Raw genomic sequence first — 20959 nt, 5'->3', positions numbered from 1 at the left:
TTGTCTTGGAGCCTGAAACTAGAAACTTTATTGTTTTTTTCTTCATTGAACATGGTCCTTGAAGAAATTTCTCACTGCCTATTTTGCTCCATGGTCTTTCTTTGTGGTCTGCTCCTGTAAGAGAGGATATGTCTGGTCTTCAGATGATCAATTATGGGACAATTTTCCTCAGCATGGCTGCTGTGGATCATTCCCCTGTGGTAATAACCCTCATGCTTTATTCCTCCTTTTCTGGGGAATCCTCTAGATCCATGTCAGGCCTCCTGGAACTCCCCAGCATGGAGGAGCACCCTGGTTCCTGTTGCCCCTTGCCATGGTCACTTAGGGTTTCCTCCAGGCTGGTGCATGCCCTCAGCACCTCCTTCATCTCACACCATCTCCTCAGGGAGACAAAAGGGAATGCTGAGACACTGATGTTTCCAAATGGACCAAAGAGATCACATTACCAAAGGGAGTGGATATGAAGTAGGGTTAAAAAATTGCTCCTGAGGCTTCTGAAAATCTCATCTTAGTTACTTGCACTTCCCAGCTCCAGAAATTTATTTAGAATGACATTTTGTGGCCGGGCTTAATGTTAAGTGATCCTTTTGTGGTATTAGTTATCAATTGAGAAAAATAGGCTGGTTTTGAGTACAGCTTTTCCCATCCTGTGGTAGATATTTAAGACAAGTTACATGGATTACATCCCAGAAATACCTAACTCATAGCTCTGAATCCTTCATGTACCTTCCCCGTGCATCTGGCTTGGTCCATGGTAAAACTTAGGAAAACCTTTGTGCTGCTTTGTGCTATCCTCCACAAGCTAGGAGCTGTCAGGCTGCTGTGTACAGCAGCCGAGTCCCCTGATCACCATCAAACCACTCTGCTTAACCCCTCTTTGTACATCATAGCACCAACAAAGACGACGACAGCACTTGGCTTGTATTTTCTTCCCGGAAGTAGTCACAGAAGCCGAGATCAGTGTGTCCACACCTAAATCACCCATCAACCCTGCCCATTTCCACCCCTGAAGCAGCCGCCTCTCTGGTCTGCGTGACAGTGACAGACTGGGTCACACAATCAGGGAGGCTGCTGTGTGCAGGGCATGTGGAGGACAAGGGCTGCCATTCTGGGATGCAGCTTTAATGGGGTTTTTTTGAGCCATGCAATCGCTTTTCCTCTTCATGATATCATGCACTGGGCACAGCTGGGAGAGAGAGCACAGCTCAGTTTGGTGCAGATGCTGCAGGGAGGAAGGGAGCCTGCAGTGGGGCCAGCGACTGGACAGGCGTGTGCTCCTCCGCTCTGCCTGGTCTCTTCCCTGCCCTCCAGCACCCTGGGAACGTCTGGAGACATCTTTTCTGGCTTCAAGGGATAGGGCAGTATGGTGGGAGTTTTAATCCCCGTTTTCCTTCCAGAGGTAACCCATTCACCTGAAAACTATTTCAATGAAGATTAATAAACGAGGTAAAGAAGATTAAAAAAATAACCTTCTCCTCTGCTCTCCATCTCCTCTGTCTGATATCTGCAATACCTTGTTAAATTTAACAGCAACTTACAAATTCATGTGAAAATGGAAAATATCTTTATTTGTAGCATTTTGACCCAGACTGATGTAATTATCACTGCTGTAAATCTGGGTAAAGTTTGTTATCTCAACCAAATTGTACAAATTTCAAGACCAAAACTTTTTCTGCTAGTCCAGAATCTGCTTCCTAAACCCATGGGAACTTTATTGGAGTCCATCAAAGGAATGGAATAAATTCTAGAACGCTTAAAGTCCCCTTAAAAAGTTCTGACTTCTTTTTTCATAATCAAACAGGTATAATTACTCCTGCCTAAGGTCAGGTGGGTAGAATATATGTCCTGAATTGCAGGTGCAAGTCTTGAAAGCCACAGATTTACTCTGCATCTCCTCCTCTTCCTTTTGGGGCAGACACAGAGAAGAAGAGGAAGAGATGTTGTTCTTTTCATCAGCTCTTTTTAATGCAGCTTGATTTAGTGCATATAGAAGTCATTTATAAGCAAGAATGAGCCATTTTGCAGCACTAGAATAATTCCATTGTACTGTATTTCTGAAGAGTAGCAAAGCTCATGGCTATTACTGTTAAATAGATTTGAACAGGAATCATAGGGTATATAAACAGCTCAGTACATAATTCTAAATGAAAATAACATACTAATGTGTGAGTGATTTACACCAACATCAGCTGTCTCTGCGAAAAGTTAGTGTTTGTTCTCATGCTTTCATTTTCCTGGGTGGAAGATTAACTACACATATTTTCTGATTTATTTCTTGAAGTGGTTTCATATTAGCATAATATTTTTCTTCCCACAATTTCACTCTTACACAGATTAGTAAACTGGAATACACTGTTTTTTAAATATAGTTCTTATTCATCAAATGCGTTATTCAGACTTCTCATATTCACAGCACACAAGTATAACTGTCGCAAGCACATTCTCCCCTTTGCTGTAAGCAATATTCTTTTTTGTTTTCCTTTAGATAACTATGTAAGGCTGTTGCAAGGACTGCATTTCAGTGCTTAGGTACTAACACTTTTCTTATGGGCTGGATACTGTGTGTATGAACACTACTAGTGAACCTACGTAAGAGGACTACTGCTATGACCAGGCACAGAATCTGGCCCTAGATAAAGACTGATTTTTGCATGTGCTGTTAGGAGAGCTGTTTTCAAAACTCTGTGAATGACTGAAGGCCAAGTTACACAAAGACGTTACCATGGGGTAATGAGACACCAACGGATCCAGGTGGCTGTGCATCTTGCCTGTAGCAAACGAAAGCTAATTGCTCAACGGTGAAAAAGAGTGTTCAGAGTTTTGCTCACAGGTTTCTATCCTGCAAAGGGTTTTAGACATACTGTGGGTTCGGTGAGCTACTTACGCATTTTATCCACCCACTGTTTAACACTTTTTGGAGTAGAAATGATCTGATGCCACACACCTCACATAAGTGCCCTAATCACTTGCACAGAAGGTCTCACTTTTTTACCTGCCTTCTCTCTATCCTGATTTATCTGCTTTTTTTTTTTTTTTTGCAGAGGGCTTCAGTTTAAATAGGGATTAGAAACACTCCCCTCTTTCCTCTGCTTGGCCCCTGAATAGCTGCAGCCCCATGTTTAGGGATCTTCTCCTATAAAAAGAGATATAAGTTTCTTCTCCACTCCTCCCTCCCCTGGGCTAAGATAGACAGTAAACCCCATTTTACTGCACATCATATTTAAAAAGGAGAGAGTGCAGGGTTGTTAATTCCAGTCTTCCATGGGCCCTGGATGATGCTCAGGGCTAAGGGTCTATAAAACCCTCAGAAGGGTAGGTTTTGAGACAAGTCCATCCCTTGTGAGTTCCTGTTGACTAGATTTGGCAGTTTCTTGCTCTGCTAACGAGTGAACCTGAATCTTCTTATGAGGCAGTTGACTTTCTCCTAAACTAACTTTACCAGTCCTGTGTTCAGAGCCTAATTGTCTTAGGAACTGACCTGAAGGTATCGCTCTGGTGAGAGTCAATGTATCTCATCCCTTGGGGGGACCAGCCCTCAGGACTGATGTGAGATGATCTCATTGAGAGCACATGCCGCTATGCTTTGCTTGAGTGTAAACAGGGAAATGAATGCTGATTGTGTGACTTCCCAAGAAACAATAAAAGTCTTATTGCAGGGGCAAAAAATAATTTTCCGGTTAACATCCTACTGCTTAGGATCCTTTACATCCTAAATGCAGAGAGGAGGTGCAGGGACTTTCCTATGACCTTGTGTCCTACTTCCTCCCAGATCTTCTCATGAGCCTTTTCTTCATGGCCAAAGGTTCCTGTGAAGCTTACTGTTGCAGAAGAAGTCCAATTATGACTATTTTAGAGATGTTATTAACATCAGCATAATTTGATAGATCAGGATGCCAAGTCAGAGGGATGGAGTTATTAAATGTACGGAGGAGTACAAGGTTTTGGCAGGAGAGGGCAGGATAGAAACTATAACACAATTTGCGCTGAGTTTGTAGGGTAAACAGGATTGGCAGAAGAGTAATTATTAGTCTGGAAAATGGAATTAATTTCTAAGGTTTGGTTACGGAGAGTTTTCCAGCTGTTTAGTGTTAATAGAAATAATGATGTGGGAAAATAGTAAAGACTTTAAACTGGAAATGTCAAGACCTTCAGTACTCATTTCAGTGCTGGCATAGACATTAATAAATAACAGATTTACTTTAGTTCTGTTTTCTGAGAGCACAACGGCCATTTGAGTCTCTTAAATGCTTTCCCTTTAATGAGCACCCAGGTGTCCAAAGCGTTACAGGAGCACGTTGCCTTAGCCATGCTACTGGATATGAACCAGGAAGTCTCAGGATGTCAACAGGCTTGCCTCCACTTTCACAAATATTTAAAAACCAGTCATCACTTCCCCTGCCCGCAAATGGCAAAAGAACATTTTTATCCGAGATCACACTGCTGTTTTCAGAAATCTGTCCTGAGGTATCAGGAGATTTAATCCTTGTTGTTCCCTTAAAGGAGCTCCAAGAGTCAGTTAAGCCCATATTTTCTGTTCCAAATGAAGGGAGATGAAAAGCTGCTTAGGAGTTCAAATGACTGGGGGAGGCTCTGGGGCGTCTTTGCTGGGGTGTGTCTGTGGGAATAACAGCTCGTCTGGAGAAGCAAGAGGCAGCAAGGCATGAGAGACAGGTAAGGTGAGGGGGAGCGGGGCAAATAGGAGCACTTTGGGTAAGGCTCTGGCTGAAAGCGTGGGGATACAGTGCCATCACGTTCTGATCTGGCAGATTTTCCATGCTGAGGGAAACAAAGCATTGTGAATTTCTCCTAAACAAGGTTGAGTCAAAGAAAACCCCAGTTCATCAACAGTTTGTCTTCCCAGCTGGAAACACCTACGGATAGCTAGACCCTTGGATCAAAGGAGTAGTAGTAGTGTCAAAGCCTTTGAAAATGGTGACCTGAATCTAGACGGACCATTTTTTTAACAGATCTGTTTTGGATCTAAGCTGCTGCAAATGATTGGTCACCAAGCATGTTATTATCAAGTGGCTTTTTTTTTGTGACTAACTGTTTTGGGACTTTCCTAAATAACCGTTGTTGGAATGGCAAAACTCACTAGGACCTTTGACACCTGCTCATGAGCCAAGGTGCAGGCAGTCTTTTGAAGGCCACGGTTCTACCTTCAGCCAAGGTCTGTAGCATTTTGCTCACTCCTGCTGAAATGTGAGTCATGCTTCTTACTCTTCCTCCTACCCTCATCATTTTTCTTTCTGCCTTTCTTAGTCCCTGCCATATCAAGCTATATATTTTTGATAGGTTAGTTTTCAGCGCAATTAGGTCAACTCCCAGAAAGGCCCAGTGGGCACCAAAGCCAGCACAAGGAAAGGGACAGGAGTCTGTGCCTGGCTGTAAGGTTGGGACATACCCTCCCTTTTTCAGCTGTTGATGAGTGATGATGTCTGCTCACCCTGTGCAATGCAACTGTATGTGAAAATACAAATACACTTCTCCTTCCAGTTAGGTATAAAGGGAGGAGTAATCCTTACGTAGCAGCTGCTCAAGCTGTACCCATGGTAAACAGGAGAGTTTACTTTGGGTTTGCTTTATGTCTTCTACTGTCGCTACATCTGTATTTCCACAAGTAAATGCGAATGAGCTCCGAAGGAGCTCTCACACCTCACTTGTTGCAAGCTGGACAGCTGACTAACAGCCGTTTCATACGATGTGAGCAGGCGGAGGTGCACGCAATGCTGCATCAGACCCGCGGGGAAGGCACCGTGCTGCCAGCATCCGTGTCCCAGTGAGGGCTGGACAGCGGCTGCTCGAGGAATACATTTTTGTGACATTGAATTTTATTCACTAGGAGTTTGTCGTCTAGATTTCTACTCTTTGAGCACAGACACTATCTGAGGAGACAGTTAGGTCCTGTCTGCACTATGTAAGCAACTAAATGTAGCATCTTTTTTTTTTTTCTTTTTCTTTTCTTTCAGGTAGGATGTAGCTGCTTTGTGTTAACACACCAGCTAACCCCATCTTTCTGGATGGAATAAAACAGTATTCTAAATGGTCTGCTAAAGCTTGCTCTGCTTTAAGCTACTAAAACGAGTTTAACCGAACTATATTGTAACAGGCAGGTTTTACAAAATGAGTTTAACTAACAGCAATTGTTTCTTTTACCAGTATATCTGCTGTTAAAATACAGATGGAGACAATCCACAGAAAAGGCTAGATGCTCAGCGGTCATAAGCTGGCACAGATTTAGTGGAATTAACAGAATTACACTGATCACAGGTAAGGGTCTGGCTCTTGTTTATTTTTTCAGCAACTGAAATATATCATGAAAGAAACTTCACCAAAGGTCCACCTAGCGAGTGTGGTCTTCTGCAGTTGCAAGCAATCACAAATTACACCATATGATTCTTTCCAGAAACCATTCAAATTCAATTTAAAAATTGTTAGGATTTTTGCATCTGATACCCTGTTTGGAAGGCTATTTAAGCAGCTCTGACTGCTTGTGGTTAGAACCTAACTTTCTGTTCAAATTTGTTGTCGGACACTGCTTATCCATTTGCTTTTGTGACAACACTGTTTTTTAAATTGCATAATTTATCTTTTCCCTTGGCTATATTTATCGAGATCAGCCATCATCACTTTCAGCCTTCCTTCACTGGACTAAGCAAGGCAAACCTTTCTGGGCTTATCTCAGAATATGGGCTTCCTAGTCTTCTGACTGTCCTGGAAGTCTTCTCTGCAACCAGTTCTCACCATCATGCCCTTCCCTTGAGCAAATATGACCTGAGCTGTGCATAACATGCCAGTAGACCACCTATACACTGGCATGAGTATTTTTCTGACTTCAGGTATATGTAATGGGATTCGTAATTGTCTTGTTCATAGCTGGGCCACTGGCAGTTCTTGGGGAGCCTTGTGTTTAGTGAGTATTTCCAGTTTCTCCCCCTCTTTTAACATTTTCAGAAGTTAATCTCCCAATTTACAGCACAGTTCTGTCACTTGCTCCTAAATCCATGGTCTTGCACTTAGTGCCTTTTATATGTACTATTACTGTAGTTCTCAAAATCATCTAGTTATTTCTGCTTGATCTCTTCATCCTATTCTGTTTTGAGGTTGTCCCTAACTTTGTGTGTTACTATCAAATTTCATCATCATCCTTCTATTTTCCATGCTAAGTGAAAATATTGAGCAAGATCAGCCTCAATCTTACACAGTCAGAAGAGTCAGACTTAAGTATTTAGATGTCCAAGATGAAGAGAAGTACATTGCAGGGTTTCCAAAATTAATTAAGGTATTGCTGGTGTGAAAAAAGCAGCAAAGTTCTGATGTATGGTTATAAAGCACTTTCTGTCTTGCCTGAAGATGACACATAATTGTTATGAGTGGAAATAGTACGTACAAATGTAGTAGGACATATCAAATCTGCCTGGATTCCTGTCTGCATCTTTACATACCAAAATGTGTGTCAAAATCTTGAAAGGGAGCATGTTCCCATCAGACAAATGCTAGACGGAGCAATACCTGGGGCAGATACTGTAACTGAAGACTGGACAACACGATTAAGTGAGAAAAAGTATTTATTTAAATGTCTTAGAAAAAGTTTTGTAGACAAGAAAGGAATTTGGCCATGGCAAGGAGACCTGCTCCCAGAATACTAGAAAAATACAGTAGATACTCATTGCTAAAGAAATGTGATTCTTATTATTAAAAAGATGTTTCCCATTTGAGTGTGGTGGGTAACACATGCTTTACTGAACATTAACTGCACCAAGTAGGTAGAAGAAGTAAAAACTGTTTAGAAAGGCAGAATGTGCTATACTTCATTTCTTGAAGGAAGAAGTTTTTCCCACAGTTGAAAAGGTTACTTGGAGCTACTATTTTCTACTCCGTGTAATTCTTTGAAGTTAGCGTACAGAACATGTGGATGACAAAACAGGCCACGCTGAAAGAATATTATTAAAATTTAAAAGCCAGGTCGTGCTACCACTGTGACTGCTTTGTTACTGGAGCCAGTTCCCTTACACGCAAACATTATTGCAGAGTAATTAATGGCTTAAATGCTCTGTTTTTTTCCGAAGGGCTTCTTTGGCACTCCTGGAGCAGGATGGGCAGCGCTCACGGCGCAGGCAGGCAGCCCGTGGCTTGTTTTCGGCTCGCTGTTCTGTGTGTGGCTGCATGCTTTGTAACCCCCCTTTAAAGGCAGAATTACTGATTTCCATCTGGGCTTCCCTCACTGCTCTGTGAGACTGTTTTTTCAGCACAGGCTTGTGGCATTGGACGGTTTATTTTTTCTAAAGCACAGAAAAATTAACCTGAAAGTATCCATTGATTTTTGGTGTCCAAATGGAGTTCCTGAGGAACTGATTTTTGACGGTACCTTACACTATACAAAACTTTCCATGTTCAAAGTGCAGCTCCCACTAACTTAAATCACAAGGCACGGCATTTTTCTAAATCTGGTCCCTGGTACTTGTTTTGGACAGGCTGGGGTTTCTAGCTGTCACTGGGGCAAAGCCCTTCCCTCAGAACAGCCCAGGGTGGTGGGAGGACCACAGAAAATGTCGGTTCGGTTTTTGCTGCCTTTCCCCGCAGTACACATGTTTTCATGGAAGGGCGGAGAGGAAATTTTTATTGCCTTTCTCTTCAGAGGTCTCTGTTTTGTCCTGCTGTACATATAATAGGGCGTTTTGGGCATCTAAAAAAAATATTTTAGAGCAGCAGAAATGCCCCCTGGCCAGGCCTTCTCCTGATTTACACCTTCAGGACCAGCAGCAAGGGGAGACCCAGTGTATACATTAAAGTTTGCTTCTAACTGCAATGGGCTGCTTCATTTGAATTGTCCCCATTTTCCCTTCCTCCCTCCCCCCATTCCTCCCTATGAAAGCATGTTCTTTGCTCATGGATAGAAAGGAAAATTTTCTTCTTTAAATATCCTTATGAAACTCTTTCAGGTTCTGTGTTTGAGGTATGTCATATTTGGAAACTTTTCAGGGTTTTCCATACTTCTGTACAATGTATATTTTTTTTTTACTGCTAAGCCATCCTATATGAGTTTAAATTCTTACATTTTGCAGTATTTTGAAGGAGATGATAATTTTGTCATTAATCCAAAAACTATGCAGCAGGCTATTTTTCATACCACATCACAATTCTCCTCCTACTCGTTCTTAAAGGCGATCAAAAATCCCAGATGTTTTTCCTGCAACATCTGGCTCCCTGGCACAGGCTTCTGAAGCAGTGTTTGCAGCCTTAAAGTCATGTCTTGGTTTTGTCATTTAGTTTACTGATAGGTTGTTGGAGTCACTGGTGGCACAGGGACTGGTTTGCTTTGACAACTCTTTCAGTCTAAAAGAAGGAGATGGCCTTGCAGGCCTGTTGGGATTCTGCTCAGAAATTTTTGGTACTCAGGAATGTGACGAGCTCAGCCACCTCAGCTTCCTGTCTTGCAGAAATACGTGCAGCAGTATTAATGCACGTGGACCCAGAAGTGTTCCCTGCTCAGCCTCAAAAATGAGGCTCCTCATGTCTAAGTAATTAGCTGTATTCCTGCAGAACATACTGTCAGACGGTCAGAGTCACTGTGCCAGACCGTCCTGGGGGAAGGAGACAAAACGTAATGGGAGGGAGCTAGAAAGGGCCATGCTGCCATGCTTTTCTACTTTTTTCATATGTCTCTCTTTGGGACCTTTATACATAAAATCTTGCTTCTCTCACACCCCCCCCAGCCTGTGCTTTGATCACCAAGTCTTTCAAACTGTCTCTTATGGGGTGTACACAAGGCAAGAGGTCCCACAGGGCACCTGCTTTCCTTATATTGATTGATTGATAGGCTACCTCTCACCTAGGATTTAAGTGCCATGTGTACTGGGGGCCTTGACAACTAAGGTAGGATTCCAGGTGAGTGTCCTAACTATTAACTTTTGCCTATTTCAGGAGAGGAGAAGATTTCTATTTCTTTCCTTCTCATCCTTCCCCACCCCTCTAAAGATCTAGAAAAGTTCTGTGTTCATCTCAACAGGGAAAGAAAAATTGTGATGATTTTTCTGGATTGGTAGAAACCCTTTCTCCCTACTTGAATGGTAAAGCTGCTGTTATCAAATGCATATGCTACTGCCAGCAATATGTCTCAGCCGGGGGCACATGCTGCTCACTTTTCATCAAAGAAGAAGAGGGAAATAGCTCCGTGGAGCATGCTCTGCAGTTGCCTGCTGAAACCTCTGAGATTGGCTCTGAATTTCCTGCTTTGAAACATTTTGCTACCCCAGCAGAACAGTTCATGAAACTGGCATGAGGCAACCACGCCTCTCTTCTGGGCTCCAGCATGCTTTCCCATATGGGCAGGATGTGGCTCTCTATGTCCTGTCTCCTTCTAGTTATTTGTTTGTGTAATTAAATCTTCCACACCGACATAGCGTTCTTGCATGCTTTTATGTACGACGTGTGATTTACAACCTGGAAATACCATCATCCCCTTAATTTGCAATGTGTATGCTCTCCTCATGACATTGTTGGTACTACCCATGCAATATCATAAAACACTCATAGAGCTGTTATTTTGCTGCTTTTTACCTGCACCTGTGGCTAAATGCTGGGTCACATCTTTTCCATAGTACTTAACCGAGGATTTTAGCTACATCTTTTCCATAGTACTTAACTGAGGATTGTAGCTTACACATCGTGGTGGATTATAAATGGGATGGCTGAAGCAGGGACCTCATCTGCCCAGCTTGTATGTTGGAGGTTGCTCCCCATAGCAGAGTTCTCTGAATGACTCATGAATCAGGTCTTGAAATTACCTTGCTTTAGTAAACTGGCTGTAAACACTACAGCAGCTCCAGGTCTGCTCCAAGAGCTGCTCAACTATCCCTGTGAGGGCAGCACCCCTCCAAGAAAGGATGAGACAGATGACAGAGCATCATGCATCTTTCAACCATCTGACTTTAATCCCCTACCACATGTGAGTGAGAACCCTTAGATGTTTTACAAGGTCACTTAGTTTTACGGCAAAAAGCACAAGACAACTGTTTAATGTACTAAATAAATTGTCACTAATAGGACTTTTGGTATCTTGACCATCTACAATATATGTGAAATGGGAAAGGATCAGCATGAGAAAAGGATACTAGAGACCAGCATAAATGAGGAGGGGATGAAAGAAAGAGAAAAATGAAGTCAGTAAATGTAAAACAGAGTGAGGCAGTAGCCATGAGGCCTTCTGCAAGTGGATGTGAACTTGTGCTGCATTCCTCATCCTCTGGCCACGTGGGGCACTGCTTTTTAACCCAGCCAAAACCTAGTGTGTATCATTTGGAGAAGAGGTAGATGCGTTTTTCCAGCTCTGAACAAGCATAAGCAGAAGTCATCCTCTGACAACAGAAGTGAACCAAGTAATCTGTCATGAGTGATGGTTTAATGTCCTACTCGTCATTCAGGGCCAGAAGACTAAGGTCAAATCTCCACTGCCTTGACATTTTTTTGTGCTGGACAGAATGGTGTGGCACACAGTCTGGGATCCAGGCTGGGCTATTCAAAAAGGCACAGTAAAACATGCAGTGCACAACTTTGTTTGCTAACAACGGTTTCTAACAGCTCTGCCAAAGGATGCGTGTAAAAGAACGGGGAGGGTAGGAAGATCAAGGAGACGAGAAGTCTCTGCAAGTGAAGAAACACTGCAATGTAGATCTGAGCAAAGGCTGGGAGGAATTGTTTGTGCTATTTTATAGAAGTTAGAGCTTTGGTAGATTATGGCTGCACTTGTGCACTGTAGTTATCTGTGCCATTGTGAGATGCGTGAAATGGACTGGTTGTTTTACTTCAGCACATAAATTCAATACTGAATACAGTTTTTTGTTTTGTCCAGTACGGATAAAGAGCCTGCCACTAATATATCCTGGGGATGACTCAGGGTGGTGGTGTGACAAATTCTTTATCTACACCACATACACGTAAAAATGTCCACTTCTTCTGAATGACGTTTACCAATACTGGGAGGCCTGCTCCACCTTTCACTCTCGGCACTGTATGAATTATTGGAATCTCTTACTTTCAGCAGATTTAATTAGTATGTTGCTAAATATGGTACTATGGCAACATGCCTACCCCAGGATTCCCTATGCTGCTAGGCCTGGTGCAGCTGAACTAATAGAAAAGGCTAATGGGAAAGTCTAATGACCATTTTTAAAGCTTAAATACCAGTCATTTAATCTGACACTCCACAGGCTGCCAGTTGTTTCCTTGGGATGTTCATGGAACAGTTAAATGCAAAATAAAATTTGCAGTCAGTGGAGCTGCTTTACAAATGTTCTGTAACACTGGAAATCTTCAAAACTCCCCAAATATAGTAATCAACAAATGATATCTGACTGGTTTTTCCCCCTCCCCCTCAAAAAATTTAATGTGCACATGCACTGCCACGATGCATAGGAAAAATCCTATGGAGCAGTCCAGCATACACAATCTGTCAGACCAAGAAGAAATAAAGGTCTGTTGTTAATTCAGACAAATGGTCAGCAGCTGCAAAATAGTTTCCACAAGAAACAGAGCAAAACCCTCTCAGTTATGGATAGAATTTTTTATGATTTTCTGTTGCCTTTTCCAGGGCCAAAATATACTGCATATATTCCTACGTAACTTTTATTCGTATTCTCTGCTAATTCAGTGCTGCAAGCCAGAGCAACAAAAAGCCCTCTTTAAAGTAAGAAAAGCCTGGTAATTTTTATACTACTTTTCAATATTTTAAACAAATTAATTGTCCCAGTCATACCATTACATAGAGTAAAAATGCCCCAGCAGCACAACTGAATGTTGGTATTCTGCATTCTCCTTATAAGACTGCAGCCGTGGTGATCAGCATGGGCGTGCTTGCCAGCTGAGGGTATTTCTCTCATTGCAGTGCGTATATGGTCACTGAGTCAGGGCATCTCACCATTACATTCCAGGATACCTGTTATTCTCATTTTAACAGTGCTTTTCTTAGCTGTGTCACTTTTTATGTGCATCACAAGGATATCCTATGTCTCTAATACTTTGCTACTTAGGAGAACAGGGAGAGTTTTAACAGTTCCAATTCAAAATATGCCCAAAAACCCAAACCACGGTGCTATCCAGAGCCTTTGCTGCTGCTAGGATGAACTCACGGCTTTTGATGCAGGTTGCTATACCTGAGGGTTGGTTAACAGGGACTGCAGCAGTATCACAACATCTTTATTCTCTCCTTGTGGCTTTACAGACGCTGGCAGCAGTCATCACCAGGAAGATGGGCCAGGTCAGATGCTCCTTTCCTAACCTGTTAAGGTCAGTGTTTGGGTCTGTGTTATTCAGCTCTGCATTTGCAGGTGAGAAGGAAACAAAGGTCTCTGAATACCACTGTAACTTCTATCCCTTAATGACTGTTTCTAGGAATTTTGTCAGGACTGTATCAGTGTCCACCAGTGTAAATCCCAAAGTGAAATCTGGACCTATGTTACTTAAACTACACATAGCAAGCTGAGTTTTATTCTACAAGATACACTGAAACAAACTCATTTTGCATGTAACTTCTCTTAAATCATAATTTTAGCCAGTAGGCCAGGAGGAGCTTGAAGATCTATTGGGTTATTGGAGATTAAAATATTCATATTGCCCTTTGTAGTCTGATAAAGAACACATCTTCTGCAACATTTTTACTGTTTTTTAAAAACCCAAGTAACAAGAAAACAGTCCTTATTTGTCCACCTGAGACACATTCAGTAGAGCTCAGATGTGGATTTGGATGTTGAATAGACATACATTTCCTCCAAGTTTAGAGAGCGTGGGACCTTTCCATTGCCCACTGCTGACTACTGTGCCTGGCAAATTTAAGAGTGTCTACATAAACTACAGGATGCAATTGCTTCCCTCTCATCTGTGTCAAAATCTTACAGGAAAGTTCTCTGAGCAAAATATGTTGATTCAGCCCCAGAGATATGCAGCCTGTGAGAACTGCATGGAGACATGAAGTCAAAAGGATTTAAAAAGAGCTTAACATTTAATAGAGACTGAACCGAATAAGCTGCAAACACAAAACGTTTCCAGAACTGCATCTCCAGTGCCCTAACACTGTTTTTATGAGTTATTATCACCTATTTTAAAAAAGATCCCCATTTCTATACAAATGAAATTACATACAAGCTACATAAATACCGCAGACCTAGTAGCACGTTCGTGAAGATGTGGTTTATTGCTATATTTTCACGGGAACCTGATTCGAATATTTGAGACTCGTTCCCCCTGAGCTGTGGGTGAGGATGTGGAGTCCTCTTGACTGAGTAGGATTTATGTTGACATAAGTTCAACCTCGTGGGCTGGTACCACTGAATAGACGTACACTGTCCTTCTGAAGCAGAGGTGGTATGTGCAAGCTCTCTCATAGGCGATTCCACAAGAAGGGTGAACTTTGATACATGCAATTCTTGTTTAAGTGTCTTAAAAAGTCTCAAGACATGAATTGTTTCAATGTCATTCCCAGGAAAGGGTCAGCCTCCTCCCCTGAAAGGTTCGAATTACAATATGTTGGGCTGCAATTCAGTTACACAAAATAAAAAAAAATAAACCAAAACGCAACCGGGTGTTAGACCCTCATGTCAAGAAATCCTTAAGCTCCCCTGGACCTTTCCACACATTTTAGTCTTATTTGCTACAAATGCTTCTGCAGGATAAAGGGCTTTGATTCTTCACAGCTTCCACTGTATGTAGCCACTGACATTTGGGCAAAGGGAGAAAAAAGGAGTGTAGAAGAGAATGCTGATGAAATAACACATATTCAAGTGCAAAATAAACTTTGTAAAGCACTAACCCTGACTCCAAATTAGACATAGTGAATGCCTTGGGTGGCTCAGAGGGTTATGTCAAGAATATTATTCCATTTCTTTCAAGCAGTTATGTGTGTTGTTCTCATTCTTGAAATATTAAAATCTTCTGTTGCCTACATTTTAAAGGGAAAGAGTACATTACTGTTCTGATGGAGAAATTTTATGAAATGCTTTTGCATATAGATGAGTATAATGGGCCAGATCCAGAAGAGGACTTCAGCAAAGTGACAATGGTTGAGCTCAAAAGTTGGGTGCCTGGCTCCAAAGATGCAGTTTACCTTGCTGAATTCTGTGTGCTTTGAATGTGGGAGAGTTTGTGCTTTGTGAAGAGGATTTGCAACAGCCAGGACACTGAGTGGAGGAAATGCTGGAGACGGGCGTGCCTCTGAAGGTCTGTCCCTCAGAAGTTTAACTCAGTGCTAATACAGGTATCTCTGTGAAAATGGATTCCCTGCCTGAAACCACTTCCCACACTTTGGTGTCTAAGACAACTGGCCTACTGAGCCTTTTCAAGGTGGCAGCAGTAGCGTGAAGGTGTGTGGAAGTAACGGGCAACCTTTTATCTTTCTGGGAGCTGTGATGAGCAATCACCTTACATGACAAATTGCTCTTTCCTGTGAAGTATTACTTGGAGACATGCAAATGCCACCTCCTGGATCTTGATGCAAATATTCTTCTCTCCAGTTGGCAAAGTAGGCTGAGTTGACTCCAGTTTCTTGTGAGACTTTCCTTCCTCCCTCTGTAGGTGCTGGGTGTTTAAACCACAGAATTTCCCAATCATTTCTCAGCTGAGCACAAAAGAAGTGAGATTTCTTATTTCTCTATTAAAAAAAAAAAGGTGGAAATGGTCATTTTTGTTTGTCTACTGAGGAAACAGTAGTCATTTTTCTTATTTCTTTACAGAAAAAAAAATTAGAAATGAACCCATCTTGAACTGTTTCACGGGACACAGCAGCTTTCAGAAAATCTCATGGCATCATTTGTTCCTTCTGTTGACATGGTGTGTGGCTGTAGAAGAGAGAGTGCAAGATTTTGTGCCTCCTCTCCCAGCAGTAACATAAGAACATTTCCTTTTCTAAACTACTGCTTCACTAAAGTATTTCTTAATCTTGTAAGAGGAGGGAGAGAGATTTTTGTGAGGTAATGACTTTACCCAGAAATGACAGTGCACCTAATGCTGGCATATGGCTGCTGTTACGGGGACTTGTGTCCGCTGTGCTGTGTTTTTTCCCGCTGTCAAAGATAGAAGGCATCTATTTGAAGCCTCAAGTCAAATAAACAGTGATCCTGCAGCAGGTCACATTATGACTTCTGTAAATCAGTCTGAAGCAATGGGCCCTCACGCAGTGGAAGCACATCCAGGGCAGGACATGGACAGGGCTGGCATGTGGCAGGGCTCAATTGGGATTTCCCACAGAACAGCTAGAAATAAAACAGGGGAATTCAGGATGAAATTCTAAAATGAAAATCAAGTGGGAAGCTCAAAACAGGGCAATAATACATCCCCCTTTTAAGTGACATTTCTGTAAAAATTCAGAAATATTTTTTTCTCAAATGCTTTTTGTTTCTGACCCTGTTAAATGTTTTAAAACATTAAAAGATTTTAGTGACTTGGTAAACTCCAACTCATATAAGCAATCAGATTATGTCATTGAATTAGCTGTAGTTATAAAATCTCACTGAAGACATAGTTGTAACTCTTCTACAATGATACGATTTGAGCTGATAGACATAGATATTTCCATCTGATGTTTTACCATTCTAAGGAGTTTGCTATCACTTACGTTATTCCACTACAAGTATTTAATAAGCTGGCTATTTCATAACACCCTGTGGGATTTTAAATGTACCTTTTTTTCCCCAAAAAATTCTTCAATCTCTGAGCTACAGGTTAAAATGAATAAATATTATGATTGCCCTACCATACCAATGGCCTCTAGATTTAGTAAATTAATATTGCTTTAGTTTTCAGTATGGATGAGCAATAGTTCCAATTAATATTTGGAGATAACATTGGACATCCTTCAGAACCCACCCCACCAAAAAACCCTGCAAGACCAGCATGAACCTATTTAAGTATAAATAATATTCTTAGTTAAATATATATTGTGAAAATGGTTTTATAGCATTTGCTATAATGTGATTGCTGCTTCAGTACTGAATATGAGAACTGATTCTAGCTAGCATCTACAGAGGAATTATGTCTGGAGTTACATAAATTGTGCTTTAAATATGGGCGGGTTGTGAGCCACAGCAGCTTAAGCCCATCTCTAAGCATACCATCATTTGATAGAGGTTTTTGCATATTCATATGCATCTCTGTTTTACGGGACTCTGGCAGATAAGCTTGCCTGGTCTCCCTATGGCAGTTTCAGACATTTTTGCCCCAAGCTGTTCGCTTGGCCCCTGTGCTGGATCCTGTTTCTCCACCGGGGAACCAGCAGCTGGGAGCCCCTGCCACACCACTGCCAAACTCACAGTTTCCATAAACCTGCCTTCATCATCCATTGAATGTAGGCCAAACTTTCATCGAAATGGCTGAGACACGGGCACAGGGTCCGTTTTTATTGTCTGGGAGAAGTGGCCTTGGACACTGGAACAAAGTAAACTGCTGGGCAGATGATAACCACTTGAAATCTATAGATTTTCCAGAGTTTGCCCCCTTACTTACCTGAAGCTGCTTTATATCTCTGTATCAATTTTTCTTTTCTGTTAATGATTACTCCCTTATTTCCCAGCAGGAACAGTAGATTCGAGTCTTCTCTTACATAAAGTTGCACTGATGTGATTCTACTGAGTTCATATTATTCTGGACTTATGGAAGCAAAAGCAAAATGCTTGGAACCTGTGTGGCTTCCACTTCCATTTTATCTTAGTAGTTTTAATGGGAGGATATATTTTATTAAGTAAGACAAAATTCTCATTATAACAACTCGAATAGCAGTGTCCTACATCAGTGGCCTTTTCTATCTGAAACTGTACTTTCCATGACAGTGTCACAAAATATTGCCATATTAGTGTATTCCCTGTGACTGCATAAAGAAGTTGAAAAGTCTTGTTTATTTGTCCTTGCTAATTTGTGCTCTACACTGTTTCCAAAAAAAAAGGAGGCAAATGCTAAATGTTAATGGACACTCTGAAGGAAAATGTATTTTTATTTGTGAGACTCCTTACAAAGTTAGAAGTCAGCCTTAGAAATCAGACCTTTTGAAATTCCTTATAAAAAGAAAACAAGGTTCTTTTTTGCTCTTCATGGATATCAAAGGAATTTTGTACGTGATTGAGAGCAGCTGGTTCTAATTGTGTTAAATAGCCTTAAGCATCTGACTTTAACTGTAGAAGCTGAGAAATTCCTCTATGGGTACCACTTCTTCATATACCTTTCAGATGCAGAAGGAATTAGGATGCTGTTTGTATTTCAACAACCAGCCTTAAAAAGAGAGAAACACGACAGAAGCAGAATATTACAGTAAGTTTTGATTTTGGAACAAACAACATGCTCTGCATGGATCCGAACAGGAAATTGATACAGAAACTGGAGTCCCTTCTTAAAATAAACTGGTTTGGCCCAATTGTTTTGCATTTTCAGTCTCAGACATTATAAATGCAGAGTATCATGTATACATTCACACTTATTTATTAACAGTATGAGCAGCACATGCTAGGTGCATGATTTAGTTTTCAGTTCACACATATTACAACCCTACCAAAGCGCTTCAGACAATAGCATTTCTTTATAGTTAGAGTATACATGTGGATATTCCTGAAATTATGTATGTTTAGGGAATTATATTTTAGAAGTAGGATGATTATATTTTAGAACTGGGAGAGAAAAAAAAAAAGCATAAAATAAAATTTAATGACAGGCTGCCCTTTAAGAAGAAGTCTTTCCTTTCATTGCAGTGTTCATTCATTTCTACGGAGTGTGAGTAAACAGAAAGGAAATAGCTTTTGGCCTGATGAGCACTGGGAGGATGTTTCTGTACAAGAATACTTTGTATGCTGTACATCCAGACAGTTTTCATTGCACTGGCTGGAAGAGATTGCCAGGCATTAATGTTATTAGCAAAAAATGCTGAAGCTGAAGAAGATAAATCCTCACCTAAATGTTATAGCTCAAGCAGTTAAGAAGTCCAGTGAAACTGTGATATAGTTTTAAAGTAAAGAGGGCATGAAAAATGAGTTTGTAAGCAGAAGCGGTCACTATATTCAAATAGCTTTAGCAGTCCAGAATTATACCTGCTGCAAATGTGATTCTACAAATTATGGAGTGCAGTGGCCCTGATCCAGCAACAATATGATTTCATATCATCCATGCCCCACTGATGCAATGACTTACACTCCTGATGTACACTGGAAAAACTGAACAGCACCAGAGACTTTCTCACAGAGAGCTGCAAAGCACTGGGCTGTGTTAATGCCAGCTTCCTAGCCCCCCGCTTAATCCACCCTTGCCTTATGATTTTAGAAAAAAGCCTGTGTTTGTTTACACACAGACCAGAGCACCCTAAGTGAGGCAGGATGCAATGAAATGGCAAAAAAAGAGAGCTGACCGCATACTAAATTATTAAAGATCCCATTCACTGAAAAATAGTTTAAACAAAAGCAATAAGACATGACCGTCTTTTTTGCTGTTATTTAGTTTCATACGGCCAGTGCTTTGTGTTTACAGTCAGTGAGTTGTGTGAGTTCAGACAACTCTAGGCTGAGCTGTTTGTCCTTGTGGTATTTCAGATTTCACACCTCATGCTGTAAAACTTTCCAGGACCAGCTCTGTGCTTTGAAGTATACAGTGTATGGCAGTAAACATTAACGAGTCATAAATATATTGGGCCAAAAAGAATGTTTTACAGATTACACTTGCCTTAGTCTGTGGTGATATCGTTCATTATTCTGCAATTTCAAGAATGTGTAGGATGGCAGATAGCTCAAAAGCATGCTGTTTTGATGAAGCAATCAGACTTTATGGAAAACTTTTGTCTTAAAGGCTTAAAATAAACAAATAGATATGGAAACAAATTATTGTGGCCGTGTGTTTTCTTGACCCAAATAGTTAAAAGGTTTTTGCTGCTGCCTAACCATGAATGAATTCCTATTCAAATGAAATTGTCACAACAGCAAACAAACTCTGAAGAATATGACAGTTAAAAGTGTGATGGTTAAGAGCTAATATTTTAATGAAGATAACGCTTGCCAGCTTATGTTAACAAAGGGCTAGTCTAATGAAAGCAGTGTGTAACTATTTGCCCTGGATGCCAGTTGTCACTGTATAGATACTGTACATTCAATTACACTGAGCTGAAGATAAACATGCAATACCTCTAATAGATATTTGCAGCTGTACAGCTGCGTTTATGTGCCCGTACGAAGCTATGTTTTGATAGATTTTGTGAGCACAGTTCAAAATCACAGCCACACTGATTTCAGCGTGTCTGTCACGAGAGTCACTCACATAACGTTGGCTGATTCCCGATGTGCTGGTGAGAGGTTTCAGTGCAGGTTTCAAGGCCCCTTACACTGAGCTCAGAATTAAAGGTCATCGTGGGGCTCAAGTTTTTTCTTCCTTGCTGTTTTCTCATAGCCTGTAACGGCAGCGACATCTTCCTTGGCTCACTCTGCCCGTACATTCCTATTCCTTCTGTTTTTCATGTCATCCCACTTTTCCTCCTGAGCCCCTGGGTAACGTTAAACACTCTGTTTCCTGTCTTAATTGGTGTGGCCTCCTCACACTTATTTAAGGTTTCACTCCTGTGATTAGAGTCTTTGCAGGCTGACTCTAGAGAGTTTTGTAGACTTGCTGGGAAATAGATTGGCCCTCTGCATGGGTCCACTTGCAGAACTATGTATTAAGTGCAAAGTCTTCATAGAAAGAAATTGCTTAATTACGATGATAGTGAGTAATACCAGAAAAATGAAAAAATGCACACACACGTATATATACAAGTACACATACTGAGGTTGATATAAGAAGGAGCAATTCTTCCCACAAAACAATACCAAGCACAAGAGATTTATTTTTTAATTACAAAGTAAAATATTCCAAAATTGTCTAATTGATGGATGGGAAGCTTTAGCAAAGTGCTGAACATAAGGGAACCTGACATTAAATGTTTGGCACGCTGCCATGACATTTGCTGAAT

General features: G+C 41.1%; 1 long non-coding RNA gene across 1 annotated transcript in view; it reads left to right on the top strand.

Annotated features, from left to right (window-relative positions):
- LOC142407697 (uncharacterized) overlaps nucleotides 1-20959 on the top strand; it is a 62149-nt gene that overhangs the window by 22462 nt on the left and 18728 nt on the right. The window contains exons 4-5 of the long non-coding RNA XR_012775014.1: nucleotides 6160-6270; nucleotides 13220-13284. This is a non-coding gene — a long non-coding RNA (uncharacterized LOC142407697). The remainder of the gene's footprint in view (nucleotides 1-6159; nucleotides 6271-13219; nucleotides 13285-20959) is intronic.

Source organism: Mycteria americana, chromosome 3 (assembly GCF_035582795.1).
Source record: "Mycteria americana isolate JAX WOST 10 ecotype Jacksonville Zoo and Gardens chromosome 3, USCA_MyAme_1.0, whole genome shotgun sequence".
In the NCBI taxonomy this organism is placed as follows: domain Eukaryota; kingdom Metazoa; phylum Chordata; class Aves; order Ciconiiformes; family Ciconiidae; genus Mycteria; species Mycteria americana.
The sequence above is the reverse complement of the archived record's forward strand: the minus strand, read 5'-3'. Positions and strand labels throughout refer to the sequence as shown.